This window comes from Lacerta agilis, chromosome 5 (assembly GCF_009819535.1).
Source record: "Lacerta agilis isolate rLacAgi1 chromosome 5, rLacAgi1.pri, whole genome shotgun sequence".
NCBI lineage: Eukaryota > Metazoa > Chordata > Lepidosauria > Squamata > Lacertidae > Lacerta > Lacerta agilis.
In genome coordinates this window covers 68,053,184-68,075,451 of record NC_046316.1, presented here as the reverse complement: position 1 = coordinate 68,075,451, position 22,268 = coordinate 68,053,184, and the positions used below count along the sequence as shown (strand labels likewise).

At 42.5% G+C, this 22,268-nt stretch overlaps 1 protein-coding gene across 1 annotated transcript in view; it reads left to right on the top strand.

Annotated features, from left to right (window-relative positions):
• IRS1 (insulin receptor substrate 1) overlaps positions 1–22,268 on the top strand; it is a 49,719-nt gene that overhangs the window by 4,450 nt on the left and 23,001 nt on the right. The window lies entirely within an intron of this gene.

Below are 22,268 nucleotides of genomic sequence, written 5' to 3'. Positions count from 1 at the left end.
CATTGCAAAAATGTTGCAGCTGTTTAAAACCCGATAGTGGGATATTAAATGGGTTTCTTTGTTTCTCATTTGCTTTTGTACCTTTAGAAACAATATAGCGTATAATACAGCACTCCCGAAGCATAATCTCTTACGTGTAGACACCATTATTATTGTTTTTATTGTTGTTGCTGCTGCTACATTATACTTTTCTCTATGAAATCCCCTAATCCACTTTTGGCTGAGACTCTGAGAAGTGTCTTTGTGAATATTCTGCTGTCCTACTTGTTTAACCTTCAGAAAACTGCCTTCTAAAAGAAAGGAATCCTGTGTTTGCGTGTGCCTGAGCAAGTGTGCATGCTGCATATGAGAAAGAGGTGTGGTCTTTAACTTAGAGCATGAGAGCTGGAACTGGAAACCTCTGCAGTCTAATCCTGAATGAGCCAGTGACAAGTTTTGTGGCTCCGGGCAAGTTTTCCTATGAGTAGAATACTTACCTCAATGGGTTGCTATGGGGATTAATTACCAGTAGATGATGTTTGCAAAGCACAGTGTATATGAAACAAAAGGCACACTAACTTAGAATATGCTTGACATTGTTGAGAAAGCTTTCCTGCTGTTGTGTTGCGTTGAGCAAATGTGGATGAATGAGCAGTTCTTAAATAGTAAATTAAGCAGAATTTCCACAAACTTTCTGCATTTAAATTATGGTGATAAGTGAAGTAGCAAAGATAATGTTTTAGGTTCGTTTATGTTCCCATGAGTCTGCACAAGGAAGCATAATAAAATAATGAGATGCTTTATCACCGCTGTAGGTTTTCCAGGGTGTGTGTACTGCTGGTATGAATATGGCTGCCACTCTTACAACGTTTCTTCCACTCATTATGCTTATCAAAATCTTGATGTTCTGCACAGTTATGATTCTGCCCTGAGCTTTGAATAATCACACTCCTCCTGATCTGACCTCTTCCCACTACCCCCATTATCTTTGATCCATGGCAATTACTGGTGAGACGTAGGAAATGTTTGTACTGGCACAGATGGAGACAAATTCAGCAGTGTGCTTTTTGATCTTAGAATGTCATAACAAACACTTCTTCTGTTCTGTGACGTGTTTTAATTACGTGTTTGCTGGGTATAAGTACTAACAGTGTTGAGAGATGGGAGTGGTAAATGCCCTTACGAAACACAGAGGTGGTTTTCCTGTAGTTGAGTACATGAGGATTGAAAATGAAAACTGTGAATACTCAGAATAAACATTTTGCACCATCAAAAAACAAAGCAAGCACCTTTATTGCTGCTTTTTACTACATAGCAAGTCACAAATGATCATGTAGGTCCTGTTGCTTCTCCTCTGTGCACCAGGTATATTTTTAAATGGCTATATTTATTACGTTCATATCCCACCTTTCCTAGAAAAAGCTTGAGGTGGTGTACATGGTTCTGCACCTTCTTGTTTTATCTACACAACAACCCTTTGTAGTAGGTTAAACTGACAGTGACTAGCCCAAGATCGTCTAGTGAGCTTCATCGCTGTGGGTATTTGAACCTAGGTCTCCCAAGTCCTGTTCCAACACTCTTAACCACTTACTGCCTTTAAATTTCAATGTGAGGGCCATCTGTCACGGGTGCTTTAGCTGACATTCCTACACCGCAGGGGGTTAGATTAGATGACCCTCAGGGTCCCTTCCAACTCTACAATTCTATGATTCTATAAATGCAAATAGTAAAGATTTGTAGGCCGCCTTGCAAGTGCTTCTTATAATGAAAACAATGTTTTTCATGGATGCACTCTTGACAGCCACATTATTTGCAGTCACAATATTCCTGGCACAGCTATTAATCGTTATGGGGAGCCTCATTCTTTTGCTGCCTATTCAAAATGTAGTCTAAATAATCTTCATGACACCATTCTCTAGATTCCACTTTGTTTCTGCTCTTACTGACTTTCCCCAGATGCTTCAGTTCTAAGAGTTTATAGCTTTGTTGCTGCATAATATATATAAGCAGTTAATTAATTTGTTTTATGGTCCCCAATTTCCTCGGTTGTTCCTTTGTGATGTTACCAGCAGATCCTGAGAACAGTTGCAGGGTAACACAACTTCTCATGGAACACTGGTGATTATGAAAGTGGGCTGCTTGGCTAATGTTTTATTCCTTGATGGTTTGTCTAATGGAAACCATTGCTGTGCTGGGACTTCTGTTGTTTGGTTGTTTTAATAAATCAGTTGTTTTCAAGGGTGCTGTCCAGTGAACTATGCAGAGCTCAAGTACTAGCACAATCATATATTGAAACGTAGACAGACTCTTGCCCCTGAGCACTATATGTGTTGCTTTCTAATATTCAGCTAACTGAGCCATTGGGGGGGGGGGTTTCTGGGAGGATGGGTGCGATGCAGTGTTTTTTACATTCTTCAGAGAAGGGTAGTGGGGAAATTAAATGTTGTAGAGAGTTCAGTTCCTCCTCACATGGGATCACAGTTCTCCCTTGCCTTCTTGGCTGAACATATGCAATTCCTAAGACATCTTAAAGTCGAGAGTATTTACATTTCCTGATCCTCTTACTTTGCTCTTTTGATGCTTTATGAGAGGGGCTATTTTGCTGCCATTTTTGTGTGTGTGCATGTTAAGGCAGTGAATATTTTTCATGTCCTGTTTGAAGCAAAAACCCATGTCAAGTCTGCTGCAACCTGTAGAGTTTGGCTCTTCCTGCGCATTTTTAATAACTGGTGCGGGTTTTTTTTTTTTTTAGTTTGATTCATAGCTGAAGACATTCTGTTCACTTCTCATTCAGACATAGGCAAGAACAGCGTTTAGACTGACAGTACTGCTTTGGCTGGGAGTGGAATTCTGTTAGCAATATAGTTTCACTGAGCCAAGCAATAAAGTCTGTTATTGGCCTGTTTTTAGATTGTTGACTGTGGATATGTCTTGGCCTCCGTTGCATCTTTATTCAGGTGGAACTGGGAATATGTCTACGCTTAAGACTGTGCAGAAAGATATACAAGCAGCATTAAGTACTTCTGTGGAGGTTATTTGGGCAGTCGTGCTTTACTTGTTCATTGTTCACACATGTTTTAACTACAGGAATACATACTGCTGTTCTCTCTCTGGAAAATATTGGATCAGTGAAGCTGTATGTGGACATCACAGGTTTCTTGGCTATGCTATCTGCAATGTATTCTCTGTAGTTGACAGTGTTGCCCAGGGAAGGGGAAGAATGAAACCAACAAATGTAATGGTCACATGAGCCATTTTTCTTTCAAGGGCCACATTCCTTTAATACGAAATCTATTGCAGCCACACACACCTGCAGTGATCAGGGCCCATGTATACAGTACAGGCATTAGTCTCTGTAAATAAATGAGGCTAAGGAAGAGAAGAAATAAAGTGAGAGAAGGAATTGTTTGTAAGGCACCCAGCAATACCCGCTAAAGGTGAAAAGATAAAACATAACTCTTGTTTCCTTGTTCGTGTTTTTTAAGAGGGATTTGAAAGCCTATTTAAGATACTGGAAAGACTGACCTGTTAATTTAAATCACAGCTGCTGAAACCTTAGGGTGGGGTTCAGTGTTCGAAACTCCCATTGTTCTAGGCACATTTTTGCGACAGGGAATTTCATTGGCGTGAGCAATTTCTGAGCTCTGGTTGCAGTACTGTGCCTAAGATTTCAGATTAAAACTGCAGAGTGGAAAGAAAGGAGGGCCTTTTTGTGCCTTCCCACTTCTAGCTACTCTCTGAAGACTGGAGAAGAGAGTAGAGGGAGTGGGGTGGGCAGGGGAAGGACTAGACCGCGTGAAAAATGAACATAATGTTTTAGCTGCAGTTCCTTCATTTTCAGCTTTGTATTCTTGTTATTAGAAAAAGCTCACCTAGACATTCCGTCGTTGCGCCTGTAACCTAGGTTTAAGGTGCCATTTAGCTCCTAGGTTTCATATCTCAGTTTCTAACACTGGTGGGAAGGAGGAAAAGAGTTATCTCTTAGGTGTATTCTTGCTCACCCTATGTATCTATGCCCCCCATTCACAGAATAAAATGGAGGAAAGTGGGCAAAAGTGGGGAGTGTTAACATCTGTGAGTCACTCTAGGAGTGGGGTGCTTCTGTGGCATGAATCCACAATCTCCTCTTCCTTGTCTCGCAGTTTGGTCTAAGGCAGGGTTTCCCAAACTTGGGTCTCCAGCTGTTTTTGAACGACAATTCTCATCATCTTAACTAGCAGGGTAGGCATTATAGTCCAGAAACAGCTGGAGACCCGAGTTTGGGAAGCCCTGGTCTAAGGGGTGGTTTTAAACCAAGCTTTGCTCAGGGCAGACCTGTTGAAATTAATGGCCTTAACTTTGTCATGTTCATTCACTTCAGTGGGTCAGGTCTGAGCAAAACTTAGCTGAATGCCACCCTCGGTCTTTATTGTATCCCGTTCCTCCACTACAAGTTCAGCAAACTCTTCAAGGCAAAGGAACTTTAAAGTAACAGAAGGTCATGGAAAGCCATGTGTGTGGAGGGGGAGAAATGTTATGGGGCAGGGAGAGAGAAAAGAAGGGAGGGGAGGGGAGGGGGAAGATGTTCACTTGTACCTCCTGTTAGTGGAGGGTTTGTATTAAACTGCTTGATAGGATCGAGTGCCTGGTGTTGCATCTTGGTTGGTGGGGTGGGGTGGGGAATACACTGCTTAACAACCGCCTCCTACCCCTAGCTCCCAGACCAGACCAGACCATAGGCTGCTATGCAAGATCCACAGTGACAAATTGGAAGCCCCCTTCCTGCTCTGTGTGAGGGAGGAACCCAAAATGAGGGTGAATTAAAGGGACAGTGACCTTCCTTCATGTTTTTCATGGTTTGGCTTGTTCTTGAAAGGAGGAACTTTACCCGCTGTCCACAGACAGTTCCAGGGAACCCCAGTGAGGCAAGGGGGAGGCAGGGCCGAGTACCGAACAACCACATGCTGCACAGCTGGCAAAAGAGGAGCACTAAAACCTTGGAAGTAGAGGTGTGAGGCAGAGGAGGAGAGGCTATGAGCTGGATCAAAAGGCTCTGCAGGCTAGGACCAGCCTGGAGCTGGTGGTTCCTCATAAAAGTTATGTTATGCCTGTTCATTCCTTACTTTAACTCAGCATGGTCAGTGCAGAGATCATAGAATCAGAGCTGGAAGGAACTCCAAGGGCCATCTTGTCCAACCCCCTGCAATGCAGGAATCTCAACACAAGGTCCCCCATCCAGTTTGACCCTGCTTAGCTTTGCACATGTGCTAGCAGTTTTATTGCTGCGCCACTAGGAGGATCATAATTGAAGGGTATTAAGGACTTAAAGTGCATATTTTTATGAACGTGGCATAATTGAGGTTTTTAAATACTGCTGCAGACAGACCAGGGAGGAACAAAGTACCGGTAGCTCCTCTCCTGGAGCCCAAATGTTTGTACTAAGCCATGGTTAGTTAGTGTGAACCAAGCAGACATCTGATGTGCCGAATGCCTTGTGCTTGTGCTACATGGGAAAGTTTTTTGCATGTAAAATCAAGTTCTAATATCAAGACAAGACAGTAATAACCTAATTGTAGGTTTTATGATAATCTGCTTTTTCAGTCTTCAGTGAAAATGTTTTATGACATCAGAAACTCAAATAAAACCCTGGTCAAACTTTTGATTACTCTGCTGGTAAAATGTTGTCTTTAGTTAAGATTTGCCTGCTGATACAAATGCTGAACTAGAAATAACAGTGCCAACAACAGCTCCAGGGAGCCATGTGATTCATGACTGCTCTGGTGAGAGTCCAGCTCCCCATGTGAAAATTACTGCAGTAACTTGGCTGTTACATTTGCTTAGTGACCATTAATTTATTTCTTGTAGTATTTGTGAGACGCATTTGCTTTCTTAATTTAGACACCCAAAATGATGTAGCGCATTAAAGTTATAGAGAGCAAATGCATTTCTTTTATGCCTCTTATTCAGTTTCCCCTCTTCATTTGTACAAGGAGGGACACTTATTAGGGGAGGGCACACACTGAAGAGTTCACATTTAATTCCAACCTATATCCCTGCCTGCACTATCCCGTGACATCATTTGAACTGCGTAGGCTGGGTTTGCTGGTAGGTATGATTTTTTGGCATGGGAACATGGGGCAGAACGGGCAAAACTTGCTTCCAAAACTGGTCATAGTTATTTCTGGGTTTTATGTAACTCTGTTATGCTTCCAGCACATACTGTAGTTCTGTTCACATTGCATGACATAGTTATTGTTAGGGTGACACATAGGGGTTGCCATGATACAGATTACTGGGGAGCTCCCTAGCTGTTCTCCTTTAGGCTGCCATAATAACCTCACTTACCTGGGTGTAAGCTCCCACTTGAATTCAATGGAATTTACTTCTGAGTAGACGTGGCTAAGTTTGCAGCCAAGGTAGGTAGGTATGTGAAGATGAGGACATAAGATTTCTATATATGTCAGCATGCAAATTTAGGGAACTTCCTACCAGAGGTTTCAAGTTTCCTACTTGTTATGACTTCAGACCTTCTGTCGAAATGCAGGTCAACTTGACTCCCAATTAAAATATTGTGTACAGTTAAGGTGGAGCAACTTTTAAATATAATACTCTTACCCGTAGACCATTAAAAAGAAAAGAAAAAACTTGACGTATTGCCAAAGACAAAATCTGCAGAAGTTTTTGCGGCTCTGGGGCAGTAAGTTGAAGATCTTCAAGGTATGGAAGTCCAAGCAATGTGCTTCCTCCTATGGGCATTTGATTTCCTTGTTCCCTTAGTAATTGTTTGCTAACCTTAGCCTATGTGTCTTATTCTGTGCTTAAGTATTTGAACTTTTCTCATTAAGCTTATCTAAACATTGTGCTTTCATACTGCTTAAAATTACACCCAGTTGCCATCAAAGATTTCTTCCACTTGCAACTTGGCTAAAGGAATTGTTGCACATATCCATGTCGTGTGTGTCATTGTGCTGTGCACTGGAATGTGCATACACATGCGGGTGAATGAGGTGGAAGGTGGTATAATACATTATCACACTTCAGGCTGCTGATAGGGGATAACATTTTATGAACGTTCTCCTTTTTTTTTTTTAATAGAAAGCTGCACTAGAACTTTTCTCCATGCCTTTATAGATTTTTAAAAGGTAAAGGTAAAGGACCCCTGATGGTTAAGTCCAGTCGTGGACGACTCTGGGGTCGTGGCACTCATCTCGCTTTATTGGCTGAGGGAGCCGACGTACAACTTCTGGGTCATGTGGCCAGCATGACTAAGCCGCTTCTGGCGAACCAGAGCAGCGCACGGAAACGCCGTTTACCTTCCTGCCGGAGCAGTACCTATTTATCTACTTGAAGTGCTTTTGAACTAGGTTGACAGGAGCTGGGACTGAGCAACGGGAGCTCACCCCGTTGCGGGGATTTGAACCGCCGACCTTCTGATTGGCAAGCCCTAGGCTCTGTGGTTTAACCCACAGCGCCACCCGCGTCCCATGTCTAGTTTGGTCCAAAGAGAGATTCCAACCTGGAATGCAGAATGAAAAGAAGAGTGACCCCCCCTTTTTTTTTAATAAGATCTTCATGGTGATCACAGTTTTACCTTTTTGGCAATCCAAATGCATTGATATTTTCTGTAGAATGGCTAAATATAGAATCATAGAACTGTATAGTTGAAAGGGACCACAAGGGTCATCTAATCCAATCCCCTGCAACGCAGGAATCTTTTTGCTCAATGTGCGGCTCGAACCCACCAACCTAGGATTAGGAGTCTTATGTTCTACTGACTGAGCTCTTAGGTAAGAGGCAGCTAATTTTTGACAGGCTTTTCATTCTTTTATGCATAGCTGAACTACACAGCTCAACTTGAAATAAGGCAGAATATCTGCAGCTAAGGTCCAAGTAGCCTGACAGCACTTGGCAGATAGTTTCTGTTTGTAAATTCTGAATGAAGGGGTGGGGAAAACGAAAGCCTTACAATGCATCAGCGAAGACGTTTCAAAATTCAACTTTCTATATGAGAGGAGGAGTTTAAGTAGAATCTGATCTATAGTTATGACGCTTGCCACAAGACCCCCGCACCAAAAAAAAAATCACACATTTTTCACTAGCTTCCAATTGCGCTGTAAAGTTTTGCAAAGAAATCAGCAAACCTTTCAATTATAGAAGGTTAAATGTGACCTAGATATGTCAAAGATGATCAGAGAGACATACTTCAAGCCATCTTTTGGTTGGTTTTTAAAAGTGCCAGACTTATTTACATCTCCTTTAACTATTTACACTCTGTGTTGGTTAAAATTTGTCACATTGATACATGCATAATTTAGGATGTTTACTCAAGTATCCCCAACAGAACTTGCATATTGTCCTCCTTGCTCCTGCGGAATTTCATGAAAGGGTTTGTAATTCATATTTTATTTTGACATGACTGAAATCAGACTGAGTTAAGCAAAGGTGTGCATATAACATTGCGTATAGTCAAGAGACAAAGATTGTCGTTTCAGCATTCTGGAGAACTGGGAACAGAGCTGGATTTGCGAACTACCTACACTATTTCAATGTGTTTCATAAAAAGCAGTAAAAGATTATTGAAACTGGCAATTATTCCATAAGATGTCCTTTATCAGCACTCTAAATTTAAGCAAATTATTCTGCGCTCTTTAATTATTTGGCTTACACTCCAGAGAGCTGTTTTTCCTCTCTCTTAAAAATTATTTTAAAATTTACTTCCCCACTTTACAATATACCATGGAAGGAAGTCCAGTAACTCATAGGCTACCACAGTTTTTTTTTTAAAAAAAATTTACAATGTCTATTTTCATCTGAAAAAAGACACACAGGTGAGAGAAGCTGAGCTTTCCTCTCTTCTCACCTTACCCCTTTGTGCCCCATTGCCCTAGGTACTTTCCTCCAGGCCTAGCTCTGATACCAGAAGTTAGCCCAGGGGTTGGCAACCTAAGGCCCATGGGCCACAAGCAGCCCATAGGGGTCACTTAACTGGCCCATGGACTCCTGCCGCCCGCTCAGGGACCCCTGCCCTCTCGGTCGGCTCCCATGCGCCATGCTAAACCAGCGCAGAACAGAGTGGGGACTGCCTTTCGCGACGCTGGCCGGCTTCCCATTGGCTGCAGGAAGCTCCTGCAGCTAATGGGAAGCTGCACACACCTCCTCCGCACCGGAAGGAGCACCGGAAATAGCATTTGTATGCATGTGCGCACTCGAGCCCGCCGCGGCGTCTGCGGGACCGTGAACCGGCCCAAGCCACAAAATTTTTGCCAATCCCTGAGTTAGCCAGACTAGGAGGAAAAGTGTCAGAAATTATGAAGCACACAGGGAATTAAGAATCACACAAAGCTATCTGGTACTGTAGACAGCATCACTTCAAAATGGGAAGGATGCTCCTTGAAGGTGTTTTTTTCAAAAGTAAAAAAAAAAAAAAAAAGCTCTGCAAGTAGAAATCTATAAGAAGGGACGCGGGTGGCGCTGTAGTCTAAACCACTGAGCCTCTTGGGCTTGCTGATCAGAAGGTCAGCAGTTCGAATCCCTGCAATGGGGTGAGCTCCTGTTGCTCGGTCCCAGCTCCTGTCAACCTAGCAGTTCGAAAGCACGCCCGAAAGTGCAAGTAGATAAATAGGTACCGCTCCAGCGGAAAGGTAAACGGCACTTCCGTGCGCTGCTCTGGTTTTGGTGTTCCATTGCGCCAGAAGCGGCTTAGTCATGCTGACCACATGACCCGGAAAAACTGTCTGCGGACAAATGCTGGCTCCCTCGGCCTGTAAAGCGAGATGAGCGCCGCAACCCCAGAGTCGTCTACGACTGGACCTAATGGTCAGAGGTACCTTTACCTTTACCTTAGACATGATGAAGGCAGCAGCTTGTGTTTGTTAATGCATTTGCCCCATTCACCTGTAAAGCAGTGTGAGTGACTTTGTTTTAACAGGCATGTGGATGAGGAGAGAGGACCACATCTTCTCACCTTAACTTTCTCTGTCACTGCTGACTCTTTCCCCTCCATCTTGTCCAGCCTTTCTCACCCTTGGGTCCCCAGATGTTTTTGGCCTACAACTCCCATCATCCCTAGGTAGCAGGACCAGTGGTCAGGGATGATGGGAGTTGTAGGCCAAAAACATCTGGGGACCCAAGGTTGAGAAAGGCTGATCTAGTCCAACCTACTTCCTTAAATATAACCCTGTGGTTCTTGGTAGAATTGCTAGATGCAACTTCCCATGTATATTCTATAGAATAAGTAATAGGAAGTAGGACATACCACTTTTCAAGAACTTCAGAATAGACCAGTTTAGAATAATGTGCTTAATAATTGTGTGGTGTTGTTTTTAAAAACAAGTTTGATTCCCTGTGTAGGTTATTCCAGGAGCAATTTGATTGCACTTGATGCACAGATCTAGAAAACCTACACAGGGAATCCAAGTTGTTTTAAAAACAACAACACATAATTCAGGACTCACATCCACCTCAATTGCAAACAAAGTTGTGTGCAATCTGCAGTTATTTGTTGTACTGTATTTTGTTTTTAGAGGATTTTTTAATTGTAAATACAAATGAAATAAATGCACTTGTTTTTGCTTTATCCTTAAATATATAAATGCAAGCTTTCAAATGAAACTACATTGGCATTCAACATAATATATATATATTTATTAGGATGTACACTTCTATGCCTATTTTGCTCAGCAGCTTTCAGCCCTTTTTTGTGGGGTGTTTGTGTCTGTTCACCCTCTGCATTGCCAACTTTATTTCCTTAACAATTTCTGTAGAACAGTACTAGAGTTCGGCTTTCCTATAGGAAAGATAAATTTATAGCAAAATATTGATCCTTGATACCTTGTTTTTTTTAAGGTAAAAAAACCACCAACGCCAGGGGTCATGGGATCTTTCACAGTAACTTTTTTTTTGGGGGGGGGGGGAGTGCAGACAGGAGAAAAATGGTCAACACCCTTCTCCCTGGCACAAGTGAAAGTATGTGTATCACTCATGTAGCTGGATTTTTGGACTGAACACAGTATTGTTACAAATTAGTTCCTTAGCAATATGCACACATCTAAGTAGTTAGTTCCTTATCAGTTTTGTATGAAATGAAAATTGGGGTGGATGAAAGTCCATAGTTCATGTACACTCAAGCAGTTGACCATGAACTACATTTTGGGTGCTGCTCCTGCCACATTCAGGTTCATCTGTTTTGGATCAGTATAAAAAATCCATTAAAAGACCTATAGATTCTCTCCCTTTCCCTCCACTCCCTGGCAATATTTTTGTGTGGCTCTACAAAATGGCCAGTGCAGGGAATGAGGAAATACAATGAATCTATCCCAGAATTGTTCTGCAATTTGAGGAGAGAGACTGTTCCTTTCAGGTGTAGCAATTCTTGTTGAACTTTAACTTAAATCTGCATTAAACACCACCTCCTAAAATAGGGTTCCCCAAACTAAGGCCCGGGGCCCAGATGCAGCCCAATTGCCTTCTAAATCCGGCCTGCGGACGGTCCGGGAATCAGCGTGTTTTGACATGAGTAGAATGTGCCCTTTTACTGTGTTTAAGATGCATCTCTGGGTTATTTGTGGGGCTTAGGAATCCATTCATTTTTTTATTTTTTATTTTGCAAAATATAGTCTGGCCCACCACATGGTCTGAGGGACAGTGGACCTGGCCCCCTGCTGAAAAAGTTTGCTGACCCCTGTCCTAAATCCTCAACAGATAGGTGACATATTGCTCCTTGTTTCTTTTTGGTTGCTGTAGAACATGAAAAATCTGTTAACTGTTTCCACTCCTCCCTTTAGACTTGGTACTTCTGCTATTCCTGGTGCTATTAATATTTATTTGATGTGTAAGTACTGCATTCGGTAGGGCATAAGAGTCTTAATCTCAGGGTCATGGATTCAAGTCCCATGTTGGGCAAGAGATTCCTGCATTACAGGGCGTTCGACTAAATGTCCTTTGTGGTCCCTTCAATCCTGTGAATCTGAGATTCTGAGACTACAGTGGACCCTCCCCAAGATACAGATTTCGGCACATGTACCCCTATTTCAGTAATGCCTGTGTGCATAAACAGGACTGGTGTGTGCAGATCCCATCTTGATCCAGCGCTAAGAACTTTGCGTGGAGGCCTTCCCTTTAAAAATGAACCCTAAAATCCTACCAAATACTCATCTCCTTAAAACGTCTGATTGGTTTGGATTTAGCTTTTTAAAGAAAGGGTTCTGCACGCACAGTCTTGGATGTTCCACACATATTATGTTAGACTGGAGCCAGAACAATTACAAATTTAATGACTTTTCTTTTAAAAGACAAGGATACAGGTTCCAGCAGAAAACGATAAAACCTGTTATTGTAGGATGCTGGCTGAGATGGAACTAGCCCTTGCATGGTTGTTGTCCCCCCCCCCCCAAATTGTGACAGATCTACATTTTATATTACAACACCCTCCCTTTTTGGAAACAAATGAAAATACAAGGAAGTTTTTAGTTAGAATAGCTGGTGTAGCTACTTCTGCATGGAATGGGTGAGAAGTCACTCAGCAAAACAGAATTTTTTTTTGGGGGGGGGAGATGACATTAAAATACGGTATGGTACCGTATTTTAAAAATTCAGGCACCTGTTTTTACCAAGCAGAAATTATAAAGGTATGTGCATCTTGTGAATATATCGAAGCTCATTAGCCTCATCCAGTGCTTCAATGTGAAGGCACATAAGCACTTGCTTGTTCACTTTGCTTTTTGAAAAAGCTCTCCACATCAGTTTTAAGTGCAGTAAACAGGAAAGGCTGATCTCCCCAGGAGCTCCATGTTTAAACTGGAGCACCTGCGCAGCTTTGGACTGGAATCACTCCATGCTATAATATGTTGTGGTTTTATAAATGCATGAAAGATTGAAATGTTGCACTCCTGTGAATTAAATTAGCATAGTTTATCTAAGTCAGAAGTTCTGATAATAATGTCACCTAATTAACAGTCTTTAAACAATCGTAATAAATACTTTCTTCAACCAACTTTTTGCATCTTGCAAGTTTCTGCAAGCGGAAAGGTGTGCAGACATGTAGCTGGGGTATGTGGTTTCTCAGGCCTTTGAACTTGGTAAGGAATGTTCTCAAGATGGAAGAATGAATGGTTGGATAGTGCTTTTTGCCTTGGGGCATGAAACTCACAAGAGGAATGTTACCATGTATTCAAAGCCTGTTTCACACACCTCTTTGTTGAACAAGATCTTGGATAGAGTCTTTGTTATTATCAAGCACTCCGCAGCAGCAGCAACAAAAAAGAGCTCCCCGAAGTGGCTTCCTTGAATAGAGATGTGGAAAAGAATCTGAAGGATGTGCAAATTATGATATGACATTCAGTCTGTCTTTATTTAGGGAAGGGGGGATATTTGGAGCTAAGGTGCATAACCAGGATCACACAAATCAGTGTCCTGCTAGTATTTTTTATTGATGGCTGCCAATGGTGGTGTGCAATTATCACTCCTACGCTACTTTTCTAACATTTGGCAACTGTCCTGTTGAGTTATCCCATCTTTTATTATCCTTTGCCAAGCCTGCTCCGGGGTTTTAACATCCTGGTTAACATTTAACAGAGACAGGCAGTAGCAATGGTATTTAGTGTTATGCAGGAACAGAGATACAGTACTGCAGTACCAAACTCTAAAATATTTCCTTCCAGTAGCACCTTAGAGACCAACTAAGTTTGTTCTTGGCATGAGCTTTCATGTGCACGCACACTTCTTCAGAATCTGAAGAAGTGTGCATCTGAAGAAGCATCCGAAGAAGTGGTATCTGAAGAAGTGTGCATGCACCCGAAAGCTCATACCAAGAACAAACGAAGTTGGTCTCTAAGGTGCTACTGGAAGGATTTTTTTTATTTTTTATTTTGTTTTGACTATGGCAGAACAACATGGCTACCTACCTGTATCTAAAATATTTGACCTTCTACCAGAACATGGCTTGAATTGAGGTGGGTCGCAACTGTAGCACTGTTGCTATGAAAATATATAGAGTAAAAAAGAAGAAAAAATGGGTCCCCAGATGCATGTTTGACATGAAGGTGGTTCTGAGTTTGAAAAGGTTGAAGACTGCTGCTCTGTAGCATGAAAAGACTGAGCAATGCATGGGTAACTGATGGAACATTTCAAGCCTATGGGAACATGCATGTTACAAAAGAAGTAGAGACCTGTGATTGTTTTATTGAAAATGGCCACTTTACCCCCTCCCAGTGACTTATAGCCTTGTTTTACTTACATCTCTGCCATTGTTTTAAACAGTCTTTTCTACCTTCTTGCAACACTCAAACTTCTCCCTCTTTCACCCTGCAGTTGCTACATGTGAGCGAGATAAAGGATGTGGAGTCCTCAAAAAATTCATAGTACTTTACTCAATCCTTCCATTGTTTAAAACCACCGTTTTCCTCTCACGTTTCCTTCATCGCTGCTTTACTCAAACTTCTGCCGTTGTTTGAAACCACCACTTTCCCCTTCTCGGTGTTCCTTCCTTCTCGTTCCCATGCTGTGACTGCTGCTGTTGTGGCACTGATCTTCACTTCACCCTGACTTGATGCAAATCTAGGATTGTGTTGCTGCACCACAGAATGTAATTGCTGCGATTACAATATTATTCAGTAGAGAGAAATAGTATTCTGTGACTAAGTGTCTAATTATACTAATACTCTTAGATGTTCCACATTTTTCAAAAAATCATGCTCTTAAAGATTGACAGGACCTTGGCTCTGTTTTGATGCAATTGTTTACTGTTTTGGGTTTTTTTGTTTTTTTGTTTTTGTTTTTTTGCTAAAGTAGCTCATCAAGTTTTATTCTGCTTCTGTAGAACTCTCATGACATTAATTACCTCTTACTGGTTCAGGTCACGGCAACTGCATTTAGGTTTAAGGACAGAAGTATGAATGTGGTGGGGGGTGTAAGTTTCATAAAGCGTGGATCAGATGCTAATTAGTTAGTTTCCTGTTGTAGAATTTGCAATTCCCCCTGTATTAGACTTGCTTATGTATCTCCTAAGGCGGCGCTTTAGATGGCTTCTTATATTTGAATGGGATGGCAGGATTTTAGAAAGCTTTTACAAGGCCACAATCTGTACACCTTCAGCTGAAATGAAATCCCTGTGGTTTTATCATTTGACCCAATGGTGTGCGATTGAAAGCACATTAATAGTCATGCGCAGACCGAAAAAACAACGAAAACGCTCTGCGCATGCGCAAATCGTGTGCGCATGTCGTGTTGCGCTTCCAGGTTAGTGGAGCTCGTAACCCGAAAAGTATGCAACCTGGAGCGTATGTAACCCAAGGTACATCAATTCACTTTGGGCAACTGATAGTGCGAATGCAACTTGCACGGTAGCCTAAAAGCGTGAATTGAAATACAAACGCCTGCAAGTCTTTTCTTTACGGCAGCTTGGCAAACAATTATTTGAGGATGGCGGCTTGGCTTCTCCTTGCTTTGAGTCTCCCGAGTCTCTTTTGCTCCTTCTTTGGGTAGGGTAGTGAGATGCACCTGCTGTAGCACTGCAGTAGGAGCAGAATGGCAGTGGATAGGCATTGGTGTGTAATTTGTCACTTCAAGAAGATTGGCACTTCCTGAGAATCTGATTGTAGTCATCAAATTACTTGTAAGCGTCAGATTACTTTATGCCATTCCTTAAATAATACTGCAGCAGAGTAAGTGGTTAGAGAATTGCAACAGCTATATAGAGGTTACCATTGGAATCAGCTGGCAGAGTGCACTGCCGTTCATTTTAAGGGCATCCAAGTAGATCTCCAATTGCTGCAGAAAACCTATTGGAAATGGGGCCTGCTAAGAGGACTGAAATAAAGATTAGAAATGGCAGTTAGTGTTGCAACCTATTGTTTTTGTTGTGAGCGTGCAAAACAGATTCTGTTAATATTTTTATACGCTTTGAGGTATATGTTCTTTTCTCGGCGGGACAAATGTAATTCAACAGAGCAAGATCGAAGCAGTAGTTTTCTTCCCCACCTTATGTGACTCGGGCAGTGTCAAATATTTTGGCACCTTCTAATCTCTCTGTGTCACTCTATGACAGGATTCCCTTAAGTTCATTCTGCCTTAGCAAGTGAAGGTCACATAGCACACTCTTCCTTTCAGTCGCCATCTGGCTGTTTATTATTAGCAGTACTGTGGAAAACAGAAATTAGAAACACAAGACCAAAACAGTCTTTGCAAGTTCAGCCATTTTGCCTCCACCAAACGGAGCCATTTCTCCTCAGGTGGCACTCTCACTAAGAAAAGGAAGGTGCAGAATCTGACTTTCAGTAGGTGCAACAGGTAGATAGACCTGTATAACAAACAAGAGTATATATGCTAAGCTGATCTGGAAATACTGAATGACTCCTGTATTAATAGAACCAATGGGAAACTACTTTTCTTAAGCTTCTACAAATGTTTGGTATTTCCCCATCAAGAATAGATGGGGCTCAGACCTTATCAGTTTTTTTTTAACCTTCATTTCCTTCATTCTTGTGGGAATTTAGGCATACAGAATTACTGATTTGAAAGGCTGAGAGTGCAATCCTAGAGATGTCTGTCTGGGAGCAAGTTCCATGTCAATAGGATTGCAGCCTAAGTTCCTATATGCAACAAACACACTGGGGAGTGTTAGCGGCATTTTTGTCAATTCTTCAACAAAAATGTGTGCTGTGATTACAGAATATGCATGGCCAGAACAGTGAGAATCATAGACATTTGCCAGGGAAAACCTAATGTTATGTTGAGGACACAATAGTTGCATTTGCAGCTGGAGCAGTTTTATGGTATATTAGTGAGATGTCCACTAAATGCAAGTGAGCGTATATTAAGACATGGACACAAAGATGGGCAGCAAAATGGCACAGGAGGAGAATGCGGACTTGCAGAAAGAGACAAATAGATGTATGGGGAATCAGGACATGCAGGCTCTGCCCAGACTCTCATTTTCTGTATTGAATTCACTTTGTTTACTGAATGTTGGCCTTTCTAGCATCACACAGCATTTTGTTTTAACTGCAAATCTGACTTGGCTGGAAAGGAAACTGTTGAAGGATTAATGTTCTTCTGCCCCCCACATGGTTCCTATTAAAGCAAGGCTGGCATATATAGATGCATGTGTTTGTTAAGTGTGATTTGTAACAAATGAAGAGTTGGTCCGAAACAAAACATTTTTATTGAAATAACCCACATACATATATCCTCTACCCCAACACCTCTTGCCCTTTTCATTGCAGGTGTGTGTAGATCAGTGATATCTCTATAGGAGAGGCTTTTGCTGAGCTACAGAGAGAAACGTGTATAGCTTAGCTTTTGGACGAAGGTATATATATGGAGCACCTATTTCACATTCAAAATACAGCATTTTGAATTCACTTCTGTTATGTCTGCAATGAAGTGTAAATAAATAAACCACTTGTTTTGCAGAAGATTATTACCTAAGAAACACAAGGAATTGCATATTTAGAATGAAGGAGGATTTGGAGTCAGGGAAAGAAATACTGGTTATTGTCACAAGAGTTCTCTCCTTCAGGCCTCGCCCACTCTCACTTTTTCTTACCTAAGTAAGAAACCAATATGTGGATGTGTTCTTCCATTGTGGGTCTGCTTACATACCATAACCACGACTGCAGTTGTTGTTTTGGTATGTATTCAGGAGCAGGTGATTTTCCAAGAGACCCAGAGTCTTCTTTAAAGGCAGTTAGCTGCCAAAGTGAAGAATTCACAGCTTATTCCCTCCTACGCATTTTTGTTCTTTCCCAATTTGTTCAAATTCACCACAAGAAGTAGGAGTCAACTGGAAAAGTGTTGTAACGATTTCCCGAATGTGCACTGCTGAGACTTAAATCACTAAAGCCACACTGTAAAATACTAATGGCAAGCGTGTGTGACCTAGGTGGACCTGGTCTGGGGTGGAAAATGTACTCTGCATATGCTCAGAGACACTCCTCTTTCATCGTTTTTGGCTCTAGCAATGAAAAAAAGTGTTCCAGTTTTATCCTTGGAACACGCCAGTATAAACTGGGGTTGACCCACAGAGGTGAAAATATTGCCAAGTGACGAAGTATTGCTGCTTTAACCATGCAGTCCATGAACAGAGTCCACACTCTGCAATTGAATCATCACTGTTCCTGTCTGAGCTGATTGATCCTGACTGTGAGAGGCATAAACGTATGGTTAATAGTTGTTGCTTGGTGGCAGAACACATGGTTTGCATGTAGAAGTACCCAGTTTCCATCCCTGGCATCTCCAGGTAGGGCTGAGAGAAGCCCCTGCCAAAATTGTGGAGAGCCACTTCCAATTTGTATAGAAAATACTGAGATAGGTGGAACAATGTCCTGTCTCTGTATAAGGCTAACTGGGATAGTTCAGTTGGTGGAGCATGAGGCTCTTAATTTCATGGTTGTTGGTTTGAGCCCCACCCAGGGAAAAAGATTCCTGCCAGGCCCGTCTTAGAGGGATCGGCCGCCCTGGCGCAGCGATCCCTCGGCGCCCCCAGCCTGCCGCCTCTTCGCCCGCCTCCCTCCCGCGCTGGCCGCCCCTCGGGAGGGGGGGTGGGCGAGCGGAGATGAGAGGCGTGGCGTTGGAGCGGGCGCCTGCGCTCCGGCGGGCGGAGGATGAGGGGCGGGCGGGCGGGCGCTCGCGCACCGGTGGGAGGGCGGGCGGGCTGCAAGCCGGCCGCCCTGGCCTCCCAGAGCCCCAGCTGGAGTGCTGGAAGGTCGCGCAAAGCCCCGCGCCGCTTCAGCGCTCCAGCTGGGGCTCCGGGAGGCGAGGGCGGGCGGCTTACGGAGGGGGAGCCCGGTATGCCGGTGGGCTCGCGGGGGCGCCCCTGGGGTGCCCTGCGCCCTGGCGCGCCGCGCCACCGGCCTCTATGGATGAGACGGCTCTGATTCCTGCATTGCTGGGGGTTGGACTATATGTTTCTTGTGGTCACTTCCACTTCCTCTGTAATTCTAAGGCAGCTTCTTATGTTTCCTAGACGGTAAAGGATAATATTCAGAACTTCTTGATAATTCCAGTCATTCCGCACCCAAATATTTAACTTTGACTCATAACTTATTTGTTTCTTTCCTTAGAGCATTAAGCTGAAATTGGTCGTCAACTGGAACTCAAGAGCGCTAGGAAACAATCAAGGCCGAATGCAATTTTTTCACTAAGTTTTTCTCAAAGTAGACTTGTTGAAATTAATGGACCTACCTGAGTTACTTATTTTATTTTTTTTAATTTTAGTGGGTCTGCTCTGATTAAAAGTTAGTTGAAAGCATTTTGTGCCTTTCCCGCCTCAAAAAAACCCACAAGTTTTTGATTTTATTTTTTTTAAATAAGTAAACCTGGGAAAACTACCTGGTATCAAACTATTTAGAGGGTTTCTGCTTGTTTACCCTTACATACCCTTTGGGGGGATTTTTGTGTCTGCATGTGGAATTTCCCTTTTTGGTGAAAACAGTTGAGGCCTATTAGGAAACTCTAGATGGGCCATCCTACAACTTCAAAGTCTCAAGGAATTCCAGATCCTACAGTGAATGATTTGCCACTTAACAGTGCAATTAAATCACAAATTTATTTATTTTCTATGTGTGTCACATCAATTCAAAAAAAAGAGAGAGGTGTGGGGATGAGCCGGCTCTGCTGTGGGGTTTATGAACTGAACAGGCAAGATGCACACAAGGGAAGGAGGAGTGGAAGGAAATGGGAAAGGAAAGAAATCAGTTATTCAAGACCTGAATGAAGTGGCAAGCTATAAGCAGACATTTGTACCCAGATCAGGCTGATATTCCCTTGCTGGTGTTCATGCCTCTTTTGGCAAATGGAGAAGTCCAGTGTGTCCTTTCCCCTTGTTTCTGCTGTCCCAGGGCAACTGGCAATTAGAGCTGAGTGTTCATTTAGCCAAGGGAAGGAAGCTCCCTGCAGCCCTTTCCTTCTTTGGCTGAACCAAAGAAAAAAAGGGCCAGAGAGCACTTTCCTTCCAGCTGAGCCCATTGTGGGTGGATGCTTGAGTAGCAGAATGCCCCCATTATCACCCTAGTCTCCAAGGACTCTTGGCATGCTCAGAGAACTTGGGGAGAGGGGGCGGTTAGTGGAAATTACAAATTATGGCAAGACTGGGCAGAAGAAACATGAGGGGGGAAGTATTTATGTAGCATAAAAGGGACAAATGTCATATTCTGCCTTCCTACCTGTTCCCTACTACTTAGCAATGAATAAAAATCAACAGGAGCATAGCTTTGGGTAGTGTCTGTGTATTCAGGAATACACTACCCCAAGTTATTATCAGTGCCTTTTTTGTTTGTTTGTTTTAAAGAGATGCTGGTGTTCTTAATACAAATGTTGTGGTCACTAGTGCAAAACGATTGCCAGGGGAAGAAGGAGGAGGAGGAGGAGGAGGAGGAGGAGGAGGAGGAGGAGGAGGAGGAGGAGTTTGGATTTGATATCCCGCTTTTCACTACCCGAAGGAGTCTCAAAGCGGCTAACATTCTCCTTTCCCTTCCTCCCCCACAACAAACACTCTGTGAGGTGAGTGGGGCTGAGAGACTTCAAAGAAGTGTGACTAGCCCAAGGTCACCCAGCAGCTGCATGTGGAGGAGTGGAGACACGAACCCGGTTCCCCAGATTACGAGTCTACCGCTCTTAACCACTACACCACACTGGCTCTCTTTTAGCAAAAAGAGAGAGGTGCTAGTGCTCTGTACCGCTGAATACCATCACAAAACGATGCTAGCAAACACAGAACTGCATTTAATATTGCAGTTCTTTATGCATGGCTATTTGCAGACTGATAACCGAAATCTGCTAGCTGTGCTCTTAGATCCTAGGCTAGGCTGCAATCAGGAGTGCGTGCTCATAGAAGCAACTGGGCAACTACTCCCCTGCAACCTGCAGGTTCACATTTCTGAAATCAGATATACTCATGATGCCAGAGGCTGTATGAAATTGCCCTGGGAATCCCAAAGAAGACAACTTTAGGCACACAGAGGCCACACGCAAAAGGACCACATTCCAATTTGAGGCAACTCATTAATGCCACCCCTGAAGGAACATTCTTTGCCTACACTCCCCCCCTCCTTCCTACCAGTTCATTTTTGTTGTTTTATTTTTGTTCAGTTCCTGAAAGTTAATCATCTTATTATATGTACCGCTGCAAATTCATATCTACAGAAGATGTTATCTGTCATTTTGAATTGGATTCTAGCTTCAGAGGGGGCGGGGAAAGGGTAAAGCTGCAGAGGTTTGTTCACTTGATTCTGCTGGTGGCCCCGGCTCTTAAATTAGAATGGTTGGGTGTAATCCAGTGAATGTTAGTCATGCCTAAATCCAATTAAAAGCCTTGGAATTTACTGCACATAACTATGGGATATGCCTACCTTTCTCTGGAGTGTAACTGTAAAGCTCAACTATGTGGATAATGATAATGTGAAAACTGCAGGCATAATTTCATTAGCACATCATCCGAGGCTTCTAACTATTAATTCTGTTACTGCCACTGATGGTCATATAGCTACCGGCACGTTGTATGGTCAGAATTGTAGATTAACTAGCAAGTAGTATCATAAGGGGCCCCTTAAACAGGTAGCAGGGGGGAAATGAGCAGATTACTAGTTACACTGCTCAATTCCCACAAAATATAATTCATTTTGTATGCAGATCTTTTGATCTGATCTTGATGATCCATTGGATGTTATAGCCCTAGATATCCTTTTAATATAAGAGCGTGGCATTTGGCAGTTTCGCAAACTTGTATTGTCATAGCAGACACTCTACTTCTAGAAAAGGTTTGTGTGCAAATATGGAAACTTGCTAAACCCTTGGGTTAGATGTTGGGTTTTGGTTTCTCTAAAAAAGAATTAAGGCCGAGTGGACTATCAGTTAATGGAAATTTACCGGTAGACATGATGGCTTCCTAATAATGTTTAAGGACTGCTTCTATGTTTGCAAAGCTTTCACTGCATAGATACATTTATTTGACATGAAAAATCTGATTGTATGAACCATTTTTTGCTAGTAGTGAGCGGTAATGGATATTGACTTTTTGAGCCCTGAGGAGACTTTCTGCAATGTGAGTCATGTATCCCTTGATTTGAGATGAAGTATTTATTGCAAATGTATGGGATATATAAGGAGGAATACATATATCCAGTTTGTTTGTTTGTTTGTTTGTTTGTTTAGTTGATATATTTATCACTTTTCATGCACACCTCACCAAACAGTTTATATAAAAACATTAAAATAAACAAAATCGAAAATTCTTTCTAGTAGCACCTTAGAGACCAACTGAGTTTGTTCCTGGTATGAGCTTTCGTGTGCATGCACACGAAAGCTCATACCAGGAA